Source organism: Scardinius erythrophthalmus (genome assembly GCF_964197995.2).
Source record: "Scardinius erythrophthalmus genome assembly, chromosome: 17".
Taxonomy (NCBI): domain Eukaryota; kingdom Metazoa; phylum Chordata; class Actinopteri; order Cypriniformes; family Leuciscidae; genus Scardinius; species Scardinius erythrophthalmus.
In genome coordinates, this window is record NC_138237.1 from 32,720,050 (window position 1) to 32,736,596 (window position 16,547).

General features: G+C 37.8%; 1 protein-coding gene across 1 annotated transcript in view; it reads right to left on the reverse strand.

Annotated features, from left to right (window-relative positions):
• The window catches only part of gabra3 (gamma-aminobutyric acid type A receptor subunit alpha3), a gene marked incomplete at its 3' end in the record, with an annotated part of 658,422 nt that extends 642,460 nt beyond the window's left edge, over positions 1-15,962 (reverse strand). Inside the window, exon 1 of the mRNA XM_081391376.1 lies at positions 15,745-15,962. The remainder of the gene's footprint in view (positions 1-15,744) is intronic.
• Positions 15,963-16,547: the final 585 nt, after the last annotated feature.

A 16,547-nucleotide genomic window follows, 5' to 3' on the forward strand; every position in this document is an offset into this window, starting at 1 on the left:
TTTGCCGTTACGGGTTTTCCTTATATAGTTCTATTGAGGATTGAGGAAGTGGCATGTCTCTTATATAAATTGTCTCTCGTAGAGCGCCCTCAGGCTGCTGGTATGAATTGAAAACACAGCACATCAGTATAAAGCGCTCATAATGATTACATCGACGCATTTGGCTATAAATTCAATAAAATACTATTCCTGTCAATAGAAATCTGATGTAAACTGAGAATATATCAATATTTCTCCAAATCTGCACACTTTTGAGCTAAAAGCCGTTGGACGTTGTTTTGTCAAGCGCTGTCATGACGACAGCACAGGAGTTTTTTATGAGTTTTTTATGAACTCCTGACACAAATTAAGACATAACTGTCAATATAAATTTCTCAGAATACAATAGTGGTCAAATACTGAAAGGTGAGTCTTATATCTTTTTAATGATGTATAGTTTGTCAAGGTAATAACATTAAATCTTATAGTAGGCCTAACTTTGAACAATAAAAAAAAAAAAAACGCTTCAGTGCGCCGACGCACTGGCAACGGTTAACAGGTTAAGACATAACGTTACCTCTGGAGGCGCTTTTACCAGAGTAAAAACACAGTAAACAAAACAAACTTCCTAGCAACACAGCCGCGCTAAAATCAACTGGGAAAAGTAATCACTCACAGACTGATGGTCTCTCCTGTTGTTCGACTGCTTCTTCTAATAAGTACTAGCAGTTTGTTAGAATAAATACTTTAACTTAGGTCCCGCCCTCCTGTTTAGTCAAGCGAAACTAACAAGTCACGACGCACAAACAACGTCACACGGGCGCTTTTACCAGAGTAAAAACACAGTAAACAAAACAAACTTCCTAGCAACACAGAGCCGCGCTAAAATTCAGTTCAGAGACTACTTGGGTGGCTCGCTGTAATTCAAAGCAAGCCCACTATGCCGCACTGGCGCTTTATACATGGAACTTGGACAGGGCCAGGGTACATAGGCCACTGTGGCCGTACAATAATTTTTTTTTCACGGGGCATGAAGGCCAAAGTGTAGGGCAACGGCGGCCATGACCGCGTGGCCGCGGTATAATTCCCACCCTGCCTAGTATGCATTTTATTTAGCAGCAAAGATGTGTGAAAAAAAGAAAACACAACGGAGTGAAAAAGTTGTCTTCTTTCCATCTTTCCAATTACTGAAAATTTTAAAACCAAACAAAAGTTAAGTATCACACAGTCACTTTATTTATGGACCTCTAGTCATGCTGCATTTTCTAAAAGTGGCCCAGGCAATAAAAGTTGAGTATCCCTGGTCTAGTTTTTTCGAGATTCGAGAATGTTTTCTATTTCGAGAACGTGTAGTTTTGCAGATCCCTAGTCAATTTGGAGCTAGGCTGTCTCCTCTTAGATTTCCAAGACTTTAGTGTTCCCTCTTGTAAATCCTCCTGGAGGAGGAACATTTTGTGGAATCTGTTAGGTGTAACCGCAACTGAGGAAGAAAGCCGTTCTAATGTTTTGCTTCACAGATGACTGTCACCTAAAGGGTAAACAAAACACAAGATGCCTGCACGCTGGTGGGTCTCATGACTTATCAATACCATCAGTCAAGTGCCATGTGTGTCACTGTGCATTATCTTTCCTGCCAAGGCATTCTAGCCCTTCAGATGTGACAGGTTTCAAGCTCTCTGCCCTCATCTCTACACACTTGCTTCCACTGTGTAAACAACTTATCTGTTAGCTAACAGTTTAGTGACATCATGTCATTTTAAGATGCCTCAATTTGATAACCTGCTGCCCTTCCATTGACTGACCGCATTTGATGCCTCAGGTTTGATCAATAGCTAATGCAATCTAAAACTATCCGTCATACTGATTAATGCCAATTGAAATCATAATACCATTATTGTTCTCAATCTGGCTCACCTCCAATCCCAACTTACTCTATGTGAAATAATGAGTCTGAAAATGATTAATAGGGTAGAAATGGAAAGTAAAATGTTGACTGGGCTCCGGCAGGCAAGAGAAAATTAGTGTGGAGCAGTCAACACGTAGTTAACGAGGCCAGTGCAGCCACAGGACCAGACGAGTGAAAGGTAGAGAAATGACCAAGGTCTGAGTAATTGTCTCAATCTGTGCCTGAAGACCACTATGGTTAGTGGGTTGAATTTTTATGGACGAGTCCAGGTCATTATATGCTTGTGAGCAGGCAGCCACCGAAAAGTCTGCGAAGATGATAAGTAGTTAAGCTCTGGGGAGAATGTGAGGCTGTGACCTCAATTTCTTTTTTTTTTCTTTTTTTTCTTTTTTTTTACCTAAAATTAATTCTGTCCTTATCTTTAACTTTGCAAGTCTTCTGTTTTCCATTTTGTCTCTTCAACTTCCAAGTTCAGCTGTCAATAAAAAATTTAACAAAGAAAAAAGGGCTTACTTAATGAGACCATGTACCATTCAAACTGGTCTTATCAAACAAAGTTTAACGATATTTATTCTAGACAGAATAAAATTAAGTCAAAACAGTCCCTTGAAGCTACTAAAAAAATAACATTATCTACATGCTAAAATGTGTGACAACTACCTTTTAAAGATGAGACGTGTTGGTCAAAGTGTAAATTATACTGGCAGGGAGAGTTGAGAGTATAAAAATCTGGAATAACATTGCCTCTCTCCACCCCATGAATAAAAAAAAATATATAAAAATGAATTCAGTTTCAATATGTTAATTTTAGTTCCCTGAAAAAGGACAAACATTTTTGATATTTTGAGGACAGAAGCAAAGTTAGCAATAATGGATGGTTGGACCAAACAACGGCACAAACTAATAATTCCTCCTAGTAACTTTCATAATTTTGGGACAATTCCTTTAAAAGTGACATTTTAATCTCTCCATGAAGATAGCAAAACCAAAGCCTTAGAGAAAGAGCAGACATAAACTGTTGCTCACTTCAGCTTTGCAGAGGTGCTGAAAGCAGGTTATTTTTTTTGTTTGTTTTAACCTGTTATCCTTTACCCACGCTTTAAAAAAAAAAATCAAAGAAAAGTAAACAAAGAAAAAAAAGGGCTTGCTTAATTTGTTCTAGACAGTTGTAGCCAAGAATAAAATTAAGTCAAAACTAGGGCTGACTTCTAATAGTCGAGGATTCGACGATTCGATTCGGAGAGGTCTGATTCGACTATGAACCTCATAGTCGAATACATGGGCGTCAGCTTGGTTTGAAATGTGCTGGGGACAGAGACGCATTCGCATTTTCAGAAGGGCTGGGTACCATTTTTTATTTTATTTTTTTCAGGTCATGTTTTGAAAGACGATGTCCTGTAGCTTACTAATGTAAATAAATAAAAATGTATTAAAAAATCTGCTTCACATTTTCAGCAGGGCTGCGGAGCGGCTGTGAGTTGACTCCACACGGTTCTCATGTGCGTTAAAAAGCTTTACGTGGTTTAATGTACCTAAACAATGATTACTAAATTCCCCTCTCATGTTGCTCCACATAACCACTTAAAATGATAAAAAAAATCGAACCCAGAGTCCAATTATTATGGACGTTATCTGATATTAAGCGTTTCTGCTTCACATTTTCAGCAGGGCTGTGAGTTGACTCCACACGGTTCTCATGTGCGTTAAAAAGCTGACTCCACACGGTTCTCATGTGCGTTAAAAAGCTTTACGTTGTTTAATGTACCTAAACAACGATTACCAAATTTCCCTCTCATATTGCTCCTCATAACCACTGAAAATGGTCAAAAAATCGAACCCAGAGTCCAATTATTATGGACCTTATCTGATATTAAGCGTTTCTGCTTCACATTTTCAGCAGGGCAGCGGAGCGGCTGTGAGTTGACTCCACGCGGTTCTCATGGGCGTGAAAAGCTTTACGTGGTTTAATGTAGGCTACCTAAACAACCATCACCAAATTTCTCTCTCATATTGCTCCTCATGTTTATGAAATGTTATGATATATGTGTGATATATATGTGTTTTTTAGCTCTTTTGTTTGAAATGGAAAAAATCTAGCTGCTATCTAAAAAAAAAAGAAAAAGAAAAAAAAAGGTTCGACTATCAGTCGACTACGGAAAAATCTAACGAATCAGATTTGACTATGAAAATCCTTAGTCGAAAACAGCCCTAGTCAAAACAGTCCCTTGAAGCTACTAAAAAATTAACATTATCTGCATGCTAAAATGTGTGACAACTACCTTTAGAAGATGAGACGTGTTGGTCACTGAAGTGTAAATTCTATGTACTGGCAGGGAACAAATTACAATTACACCAATTACAAGTTTTTCTTGCATAGTACATTTATAACATATTTGAATGTAAAGTGAAGTAATCTTACTAGATACATTTCTAGATTGTATATGCATTAAATAGATGCACATAAGATTTTCATTTGCTACACCAAATCAGTGATTTTACATATGGCTTAGGTACATGAGCTGAATCATTGAGTCATGAGTGCTATGGACTAACTCTCATCTCTTCTACCTTTCACATCTCTGTCCACTCACTGCTTGTGCTAGTGAGTGACAAGCCCTTCACTGACCACGGTGAAGTCTTCTTGCCATTAACCCTCTGAGGTCGACAAACGCGCCGGCGCGTTTTGCTGGATTTTCTCCACATTGTAGCACTTTAAACTTAAATTTCTCCGTCATTTATGGTCATACAGAAAAAATAAATATAAAAAAAGAATCTGTGGTATTTCTACTTTTGTATGTGTCCACTTCCAATCAAATCAAAACATTGTGCTTTTGTAAAATAAAGAAAATAAACAGTGTGTGCGTTCTGCCTCTCCGTCGCGGTGAACTTTTTTTTCTTGAGCACGTCTATAAACTGAAACAAAACTCAGCGAATACTTGTTACACATTTATGAGCCATACACCTTTATAAACATTTAAGTGTGTACTTTTAAATGATCGGATTCAAAACGAAAACAAATATTCTCTGTTTAAGTAATTTGTATAAAACCAACAAGATTTCCAGCTTCTCAAACGCTTCCTAATTATTTTTAATTCGGCCACGCCCACTCGCGCAAAAGATATTCACATGCAAATCTCCACATGGAACGCGATCGCCCTCATTACCTCAACAACAAAACACTTCACTTCACTTTTCGTCGAGTTTGAAAGACGTGCCTGAGCTTACATTGGATTTACATCAGAAGGAGAAGAACGATACTTGAAGACAAGAAAGATAAGGTAAGAAATTCTTACATATTAGTTTGCTATTGTTGCATAAATTTCACATTGCAGTTGAACTGTTGCTAGATATATGGTGAATATTATAATATTTAGACCCGTGTTTACTGTTACTGTGTTTGTGGATATCTGCTCAAACGTAGATAGGCTATGTATATGGTAGGCCTAACCATAATGTTTTATATTTGATCGCAATCGCGTTTTAATGTATCATATTTTTGATCGCGATCGCGTTTTAATGTATCATATTTTTGATCGCGATCGCGTTTGAATGTATCATATTTTGGAAAAGCAAAACGCTCCAAACGGCTTCATGTTTTTACTATTATCTCATTTCATATCATCATAACGAATGGAAACATTTGAAGTAACATGATAATCAATATATTTTTCTCTAGCTTAGTTGTTACTGAAATCTTTTTGAAAATATATATAGGCTGCTATATTGTTATTATTTTATGCAGCACTGCGCATAGCCTATACCTACAAGGCACAACAAACCTGGTGTTCATTATATATTGTTGGAAACATTTGTGTGAGTGTGTGTGTGTGTATTCTGTGAATTAAAAAGCAATTTTAACAAGAAAAATCTAAAATGTATTCCCAAAATCGTGCAGGCCTTTCTCTTGATATCAGTATGTTCACTTTTTTTTTTTTTCAGGGCCCAGATGCCACTGAGTCCTGCTGACTTCAACATTCACAGTACATGTCTCTGTACATGAACATGGTAAAGTGAAAATCAAACACCTTAGAAAATGAAAGGTATGTACAATGTTTTTAGGAATGGCACAAAGGTCTCTTTCTTCAATAAGTGCTTTTTTGTTGTGTATCTTTGGATTATGTTGTGTTGTAAATAAATCCAAACAATTTTAAAAGCCATTTTTTTTTAAATCTCCTCATTCTTTGTGCAAGGTTGGTCAGAATGATGGGCCCTGATAAGCTCCTAATAGGGCCATTAGGGAGGTTCTTTGTCTTTCTCAGGTGTGGAAAGCTTTCATATTAATGAGGTGATCCGCCCCTTCGCATATTGCTTTCTAACACAAAACACATCGTAAAATTTTTAAATCAATATATTGTCTTCTCTGAATGAGCAGTCAGGGTGATTCTCACATAGTTTTAGAGCAAATATTCTAGGCTACGTGATACAATTTTCAAAAGTCTTGTGAAGAAATAATCAGTATGGGTTTCATGACCTTATTTCAGTGAGAATTTATTTTTGTATTTTCACAAACCACGCATAAATGTCATTATCTCAAAACTACAAACTTTTACATACATGCTGCTGATATATTATTGTAGCAGAGTTTGTGCTGAATACAGTGTAATTAGACTTTAGCCATGAAAATGTCACAAGTAACAGAAATAACCACAAATGTCAGAGCATGTCAGAACACCTCCAGGGCCCAGAAAACAGCTCAGACCTCAGAGGGTTAAAAAGGCTCACCAAGATTACCTCCTGTCAGAATTGATTAACCCACAACTCTACTGTTCTTTTTGTTTATGTGGCTCAATGGACAGTGATTTAAACTCAAGATGACATCTCTAACACAATTGCATCAGAGTAAACCAATCAATTTTAATGTATGCTAACAGTTAGGCTACGATTGGTCTTGGTTTTGAAAAGGAAAAGTCTTGTGTTTATGAAATGTGATTTTTTTTATTTTATTTTTTTTATATAAGAGGATTTACAATTACACATCAACAGCACCTATCCAGTGTTAAACAAATTAGCTTACTCGGTTCTAATGTAGTAACAATTAATCCAGTTGGTATATAAGTAACAATAAAAAAAAGCTATGGGGAAGTCTGCCAAATAATATCATAAAAAAATTTAATAAATCATTTGACCTCTTAAAGGACACCGAAGCCATTCTGACCGAAGCTAGTATTGCAGTCAGACACAACATGGCCAGGTCTGACCTGAGACAACCAGATACATAAATGTGGCTGTCTGGCACACTCTCCTTTGTGTTTTCCTCCTGCATGCTGACCACATGCAAATTTCAGTGGGGATTGTCAAATAATCCTACTTCAGAGGCGTCAAAACTGCGGAGTCATCTAGGAATACCAAATACTAAGGATTTGGATAGCTCAGACACATTTTTCTACGTTAGAAAAAAGCAGTGCTTTTTTTCAGCCAACCCAGTTTGACGTGTAAATCTGGATTTTTCACTTCTTTCCAGCATAGCCGCCCACTCAAAAAGAGGCTCTGAGCTCCAAGCACTTGAGAGGTTGAAGTAACAGTGAAAAGTCTGTATAGAGACAGTCACAGTTAAGAAGTCATCTTGTTATTTGCCTCGCTCTGCTTATGTGATACTGTAAACAAGGTGTAAAGGGTAGGGCAAGGTTAATGCAAAAACCTGCAACGCCATGGTAGATGAGTCATAGCTCATTTAGATTAAAACAGGTGGTCAAATGTCAAAGAGTTGAAGAGGGTCTAAAATTCTGGAATAACATTGCCTCTCTCCACCCCATGAATAAATATCTAAAAATGAATTCAGTTTCAATATGTTAATTATAGTTGCCTGAAAAAGGACAAGCAGTTTTGATATCTTGAGGACAGAAGCAAGTTTTAAAAGTTAGGAATAATGGATGGTTGGACCAAACAACAGCACAAACTAATAATTCCTCCTAGTAACTTTAATCACTTTGGCACCATTCCTTTAAAGTGAAATGCTAATGCACAGCATAAATCTCTCCTTGAAGTTAGCGGAACCAAAGCCTTAGAGAGAGCAGACATAAACTGTTGCTCACTTCAGTTTTGCAGAAGTGCTAAAAGCGGGTTCATTTTCTTGCTTTAAGCACTACATTTGGAGCTATAATTCTAACTTTGGCCTGAGCCAAGCTCACAAGCTAGCTGAAAATGGCTCCCTTGAGGGAGGAGTCTTCTCTCTTTTTTAGGAGCTCACAGGCCTTCAGCTTTCAGAACTTAACCTGCCATATTTCTTATCTGCCACAGACCTCATTATCATGACCTTGCCCAGAGATATGGGCTGTGGTCTTCACATCTTTAACATGGTTTTCAATCTGTTCCAGGCCATTTCACAGCTGTATTTCTATATGTCTTCTCTCCCACCGATTTGCATACACACCAACAGCAATGCTATGAGTTAATTTTTCTTATTGTTGAGCTGTATTGAGCAACCTTTAGTGTGGAATATTTATATAAAATAAAGGTTATAACCGATAGACAAAAAAAAAGATGGACGACGCCCCTTCACTCTCAATTGGTGAGACATCTGACATCTTGCACTGATTTGGGACCTGATTCTGCGCAGTAGTGAATGGATTACTTACACACAGTCACCTCTGATAACAGATCACTCTAAATTGTAATTTAGACACATGCATTTTCTGTAAAGCTGCTTTGAAACGATATGTATTGTGAAAAATGCTAAAGCTACAAATAAATGTGAATTGAATTAAATATAGGCTACTGGGGGGGGCGGGATATATGCCTCGCGCTCAGCACACATAAAGCTTGCTGCAAAGCACTGGCAAAAGTAGTCTAATGATTATGAATGTGTCTGGAAAAATAGCAAGGAGACATTTTAATTGTTTATTAATAAACTAGTGTTTTCTGAGTCTGTGTTAGCTGCAAAGATGAAGATGACGATGCTGACTCATCATTCCTGCAGTAAAGTGAACGCGCGCGTGCCTATAGAGAGAAATGCACCTTTTTTTTGGATTACATAATCAAACTGTATGTTTCGAATTGGTTCATTTAAAGGTAGACATATTTTAAGCTTCTATAGGCCTATTTCTCATGTTTTGTGAGGCATGTATCCTATATGCTGAGTTTCGGTTCATTTGTTTAAAAAAGCAGTCGAAGACGGAGCAACCTTCTGCTCTCAAGTTTATTCTGTACACTGTCAAGTGCTTCATCAGATTTGTCGTGTTGCCGTTGTCAGTCTTGGCAGCAATCATCTTGTCACAAATATTGCATCGCGCGCTGTTGGCATCGAGTCTGGTGAAACGTAGCTACACTTTTGATCTTTTCAACATATTTTCCATATATGGGGGTTGGGATGCTTACACACACACTACAGCCTCACGAGCCACGTCTCTTTGGGCAACCGCGTAAACTAGTGTTTTTCCGCCACAGCCAATCATGCTGCATGCTTATTGGCTCACTGACTTTAACGAGATTAACCCTTTAGGTATTGAAATTTGGTACCGAAAAACAAGACGTTTCGATACTCAATAGTATCGAGGCAATTCGGTCGGTACCTAAAAAGTATCGAACTTGATACTCAGCCCTAGTCCCATTAGACTTCATGGGGAGGGCGGGGTTTATGACCTATACTGCCACCTGGGGGCGATCGAGACATATTGGCTTCACTTCACAAATTTTGAATTATGTTAGCATTTACTTGCCCTCATGCCATTCCATATAGGGCTTTGTTGATACAATTATATATATAAAAATTAGGGATGCACCGATGCATCGGCTGAACATCGGTAACGGCCGATATTTGCCTCGTTAACTGCCATCGGCCATCGGGAAATAAAAATGACATTCGCCGATGTCACATGGGCGTCAGTTTGGTTTGATATGCTGGGGACAGAGACGCATTCGGAAGTGCATTTTCAGAAGTGCTGGGTACAATGACGCATTTATTTATTTATTTTTCTATGAGAAAACTCCTTTTCTCGAGAAAAGAACGACCATGGTGTGTAGCAGAAGAAGCGGCGGAGTATGCACGATCCGCGAGTGCTGAAGACGTTCTGCACGGCTTTGATGGGTGCGCAGGAGGACACAAATGGGCAGCGACCGCTTCTTCCAGTGGCGGGAGCTTTTCCCTCAGCGCCGTCAACAGATAGAGCGTTAACTGTACACACCGCCGCCGACTTGAGCTGCAAAGAAGCTCTGGCCTCCCTGTCAAGGACGCTTGTCAAAAAGTACGGGGAAGCTTGACCGCTCTGAATAGTGAGTGAGAGCGCGCGCGCGGTCGGGGCTCTCTCTCTCTCTCGCAGAAGAGCGCGTGCGCGTTTAAAATTTAATATGAACATTCACCCGTGTTTTTTCCCTCATAAATGCGAACACGAAAAATAAAATGAATATTATAATGTTTTTTTTGTTGGGTCAGACAATGATTACCAAATTTCTCTCTCATATTGCTCCTCATAACAACTGAAAAAGAACTTATAAATAAGGTTATAACTGTCAACCAGAAAGTGACATTAAAGGTTTTTTTTGTTTCATAAATTGCTTGGTCTGATTGAATTTGTGCTCATTCTAGGATAGTGTGATCAAGAGCCGAAAGACTTGTATGTTTCAGTGGCACAAAAGAAGGAATAAATAACAAAAAGAAAAAACATCGGCATCGGCATCGGCCATCGGCCAAGTTGTTATGTTAAACATCGGTATCGGTATCGGCCCAGAATTTCCCAATCGGTGCATCCCTAATAAAAATAATCATTCTACTTTTTCTAACAATATTGTATTGATTCTTAAGGTCCTATTAGCAATGACCGTTCATATTATGTCCTAGTGACTATTTACACTTGGCCACATCATGCATTTTCTCTGATCAAATAGCTATAGTGAAAAGACTAGGTTTAAATGCGATCTGAAATGCTTTCATTTTATGAGGTGATTTGAGACACATTCCATATGCAACTGGACAAATGTAAATGCGAATTCGCCACAGCAGACTAAAAGGTAAAAAATAAATGTGTGAGAGCGCGTTATACTGGCTACCAGTAGCCAGATTTCACAGCACTACTTGCAACAAACATCTCCACAGATATGGCCCACCAGAGATGAGCAGAACTGCTGAAAATGAAACTCAATGTTCTGCATTACATCCTGAAGCTCAACACACAGGCATCTTTAAACAGTGGAACAATAAATCAGCTTATTATAAATAAAATGCAGCACATCTGTTGCTTTAAGTGACTTGAACTCTGTTGAGTTTGCATTTAGTGCTGGATTGGATTTATATTTAATTTATGTAGACACATTTATTTGACCAAGTGTAAGGATCAATAATGAAGAAGTGTGTCTAAATAACAGCAAACATTAAAAGCAGACCTGCTTCCATGAGACACAGGACTAAAATTGAACAAGGCCTGTTGAGCTCAAAAAATGACCTTTGAATACCACTGAAGTAGTCTATAGATCGCTGCAAAAATGTTTTTTGTTTTTTTTACACTTTCCTATCAAATTAAAGCCAAAAGACTAGATATGATTAAATTAATTTCTCTTTTGTCAAACATGGCACTTTAAACATACAATATGTAATTTTTTTCACCGCTAGGGGTCGCTAACCTCTTACAATAACAAGGGCATAGTTTGATGACGCAACATTTGCTAAGAATTATGGATCTTGTCGTCAACATCAAGCCGACCGATCTAATAATGTTTATGGATGAGTAAATACATCGATGTCAGGGAACTACACTAGGACCAAAATGGTCGCATATGCAACCTTTTGAAATGCCGTTGCGACCCTAATTTTTAATGGGTCGCAAATGTATCACTGATTATTTTTGTACCTATGTTTTAGGCAATATGCTATGATTTAATATGAGCATTCATTAAAACAGAAATGTGTATAAAACGTATTTTAAGAATACGTTTTATAACGTGCTCTGAGCATTCAACACATCAAGTTGGCTTCAGTCCCGCGACCGTTACTTAGATTAAAACGTACCATTGTATCAGTCGCTGCGCAAGCTCTCTCTCTCACACAAACACGGACGCGCGCACACAGAGAGAGAAGATAATTGTAAAATGAAAATTGACGGGCTATAGTTTAAATTTTGTTCTTGCTTGTTTTTTTTTTCTGTCAAAATGTCAGAAAGCATTTTGTATTATCCATCCATCGTTTTTAAAATTCGTTAAATGACGGACGTACTGTTAACACAGCCCTCGTTATATGTCGGATTCGTCTAACTCAGTGATCTCAAACTCAATTCCTGGAGGGCCACAGCTCTGCACAGTTTTGCTCCAACCCTAATCAAACACACCTGATCCAGCTAATCAAGGTATTCAGGATTACTAGAAACTTCCTTGCAGGTGTGAGTTGGAGCTGGTTGGAGCTAAACTGTGCAGAGCTGTGGCCCTCCAGGAATTGAGTTTGAGATCACTGGTCTAACTTATACTTGACATTATTTTTAGAATAAGTGATTCGTTATGCTATTCACGAGTTCACATCTACATATAATTAATACAATAAGTTTATGCGTATTTGGCGTGCTGTCCGGGGGGAGGGCTCCGAGCTCGGAGTTAGGCCCGAACCCAAAGTACTCCCCCCAGTTGGTAAGAGTAGATGGAAATGGAAGTGTAGATGGAACTGCAAGTGAGGAGATGGGGTGGAGGAGGGATGCTGACAAACTTTCAATGAACAGAGACAGGTCTGCTGTGAATTTATACTCTGTCATTGAGTTGATTACTGATTAATCAACAGCTGTGCATGATTTGGTTAATTATCTGAACCTGCTCCTCCCGAACTTTGTTAAATAAAACCTCATTTATTGGACTCCTGTCTATTCATTGTCAACTGTTTTCTATAAATATGTTTGTATTGGCTAACATTTATGCATGACATTTATGCAGCTAATGCGTGTCCTGTTTAAAATGTGCAATGTTCAAACGCAAAGCCCTTTTCCCGGTATCATATTTGGATATTGGAATAATAAATTAAGTAGCCTATCTTAATTGTACACAATGTTCCTGTTTTTTTGTTTTTGTTTTGTTTTTTACTGTTTAGGGGTTTCGTAATTTTAGACAAGTTGACCAGCACACATTAAATGCAATGCAATGCAATATAATGCATGTGTGTCCTATGTGTGACATATTTTGCACACAGGTAAAGGTGCCCAATATCAGTCATTTCTAAAGTAAAAAAAAAAAAAAAGTGTTTTGGAAAATATCTCTTTATTTGATTATCAGTAAATTTGTTTTCTATACAGAGATATCGATATCGGTATTGGCCATAACAGCAATATTAATATCGTTTATTATTGGTATCGGCCACAATTTTCACATCGGTGCATCGCTACTTAAGAGTTCAGGAGTCTGCCCATCTGTGCTAACCATAGCATGTTGAAATCCATTTTGCACTTTATTGTGTACTGTATTTTCTATCACAGTAAATCTATCCCAACCAATGTTAAAGAAAACAAAAACAAGAAGGCATGAGGTTTAAAAGATGGCAAGTAAAATAAAAAGCACATCTGTATGCAATATAGTTTCATTATTGTTCATTATTATCCAGAGCGGCTTACTATAAATAATTTGTGCGACCAAATCATGTTTTGCGCCAGTAACTGAAAAAGTTAGTAGTGGTTTCCACCAGTGTAGTTTTCCACCAGTGGAAAAGGTTAGTGTAGTTCCCTGGATGTTTTTATCATGACTGTGATATGAAGCAGGTCGGGATTGCTAAGAGACAGTTATCAGCTCCACACGCAACGCGAGTCCCGCGGATATAAAAGGAATATGTACATTTCATTCTACCGAACTACACGCAAGTGCAGAATTACTACTCACAGGTCAGTTTATTAGACAAATTAAACTTGTGAGGTAACGCAGCGCTGTTTCACTTGGTCTAACATTACACTATAACACTAAACTGCATTTGAATGTGTTGAAATTTATGTTATTCTATGTGTTAGTTTGTCTGTATGAGACTAGCAGTAAGCTAGATCAACATTAGAATAACATACAGATCATATTCTAACATTTTATCATTGTTGAACTATATAACATTAATTCGTTTTATGTAAATGTGCTCACCTGTTTAATAAAGTACATGGAGGAGCGGTCGAAGTCTCGGACGTGGAGCTCTCGGCATCTCGAAAACACCCTGCTGATATTGATTCTCGTTTTAGTTCTCCTTTTTTATCCAAAGTCTGCTTGCCATGGTCCATAATGTTTGAACGAAACAACAACAGCGTGCAGATAGACATTACGAACTACACAATTATCCACGTCTGTCGCCTTGGTTACTATCAGAGGGCTCTGGTTACTATGGCAGTACGAGCGGAAACCACGGCGACAAAACGGAAATAAAGAAACAGTACGTGTCTTCGAATTAAATTACAAATTTCTCTTGGTTTGAAAGTTGTTGGAAACAGTCGGGATAATGTAAGTACACAACTAAAATATATATATAACATAGATATAGTCATTTTTGCTATTTTTAAAGCAAAAAAAATACATATTGTACCTTTAAGGCACATCATACAAGGGCTGATAGTATGTCAAACATCATTGGATCTCGTTTCTAATTCACAATGAAACTCAATTAACTTGCAAAAATTAATGAGATTTAAATGCTACAGCAAACAGGCAGAATGTAACATTATTTTCCTCATACAGACCTATGATATGTCATCAGGATACATAAAATATGCTGCACAGCATAAAGAAAATCATGGAAACGACATCCATTCATCCATTTTCCAAAACTGCTTGTCCTAGGGTTGGGTAGACGGATGGCCAGTTGGGAACAACATGATGATGATTAAATAATGACATTTCTTATTTGGGGGTAAATGTTCCCTTAACATTAGTCTATAATGAAAACTGCAACAATTTTGATGAGCAATGTGTAATTGCAGACCTACAGTACATTACAAAGTGTTTTCATACATTTCCAAGGCGCTTCATGTTTGCGCACAAAGACACATGTCTCTCTCTCTCTCTCTCTCTCTCTCTCTCTATTAATAAATAAATAAATATTCACACGTCTTCCATCTATTCCTGCTTGGAAAGCAAGCTCGCTTGCATTAGGAACCGGCTGCATACTCGCTTTACTGTTGGGCGCATTAATAGAGTAACTCCATAAGAACCATACTAGGCTATTTGTTGACTGACACGATTTGTCACGATATGAAAACCAGCAGACAGAACAAACTACACAATACGCACGCGCAACCCAAGTGTTATCTCTTACAAACTGCGATCTGACCGATCGAATTTCCAATACTAAGATCTAGTTTTTAAACAGTGAATTAATTAGTAGTCATATTACAATATATAAGTTCCGAATATGACGACAATATCACATTTCTACTCGATAACACATTGGAATTTTTAATGGGAAAACAAAATCATGACATGTAGTACAAGTTTTCATTCAAGGTTATACGTTGTTACAAGAGTAACCCAAATTTCTTCCACATTTCCTATTAGAAAAAATGTCCATTATAAACGCACAACTCAGTTACACGTTCACTTTTACCTCAGTAAAACAAAAGCGTTATGTCGCATCATTAGCTAGTACAACAGTGTGAATAAAATGCCGATCGACTGAGTGAATAAAACACATCTTTAAAAAAAACGCTTCTTATATTTGAGTGATATCCTCTCAGAGTAACATTTGTCAGTCTTGCCCGTGATAAGCTCTTGCTCTTGGTCAGGTTCACGTCAGTGTATCGGTCTGCGGTGGCGAGAGGAGACCTGTTAAACCTTCAAACAAATGACGTGTTCCTCTCAAAACCACTTCCTCGTGAATAAAACACTGCGGGATTTTACAAAGACGTGCCTTTAACGACGTTTTCCGATCTTCAAATCCATATGGCACACGTTTTACGCACCATTCACTCTTAAAAATATGAAATGCACCTCACCAGATATAAATCCTTTTTTCCTCCGACGGACTTCAGACACTTTCTGAGCTCTGGCAGTTGATTTCCACCTCTGTCTTTCCACTTATTTTCCAGCAAATTCTTTCATGTCCAATAGGTGATTTTTTTAAGTATTTGCCTCAGATGCTGAAAAAATGGTAGTGGGGGAGCGCTGGTAACGTTGGTAAGCCTGCCCTCCTCAGACGAACCTTCCCGCCCCCTCCTTCTCTCACGCACAGATTGGTGCTGGATGGCGATAAATTTCCCGCTCGGAGGGGGGTATAAATACATCGCCGTGGATCGTTACGAAGCAGTTAGATTAAGGCTACGTGACCCATTGGTAGTGCGCCGACAAACAATTAAAGTAATAGTTCAGCCAAAATTATTTTACTATTTCACAATACTCATGTTGTTCCAAATCTGAATTTTCGTTGGAATCCAAACGGGTTTATTTTTATTTTATTTTTTTTTTTTTTTCACATATAGGTTCATTATTAAGTTCAGTTAAATTTCCTCAGAGTTTTGTATAATTAAGACAAATCCTATTACAAATTGTATGGATTACTTTTGTCATGCTTTTAGTTATAAGAATTAATGCACACATTTTTTTCGCCCCTATAATTGCAAGATGAGTCATCAATATTTCTGGTTTGTTTCCTGGAAGTAAAATATTTTCTATAAATAATGTATTAATTAGTCACACAACTATTTTAGACGTTTTACACAAATATCTACAAAAAGACAATTATGTAAACATGCAAAACAGTCCACAGCCATAGTATACCAGTGGAGCTGATAGAGATGAG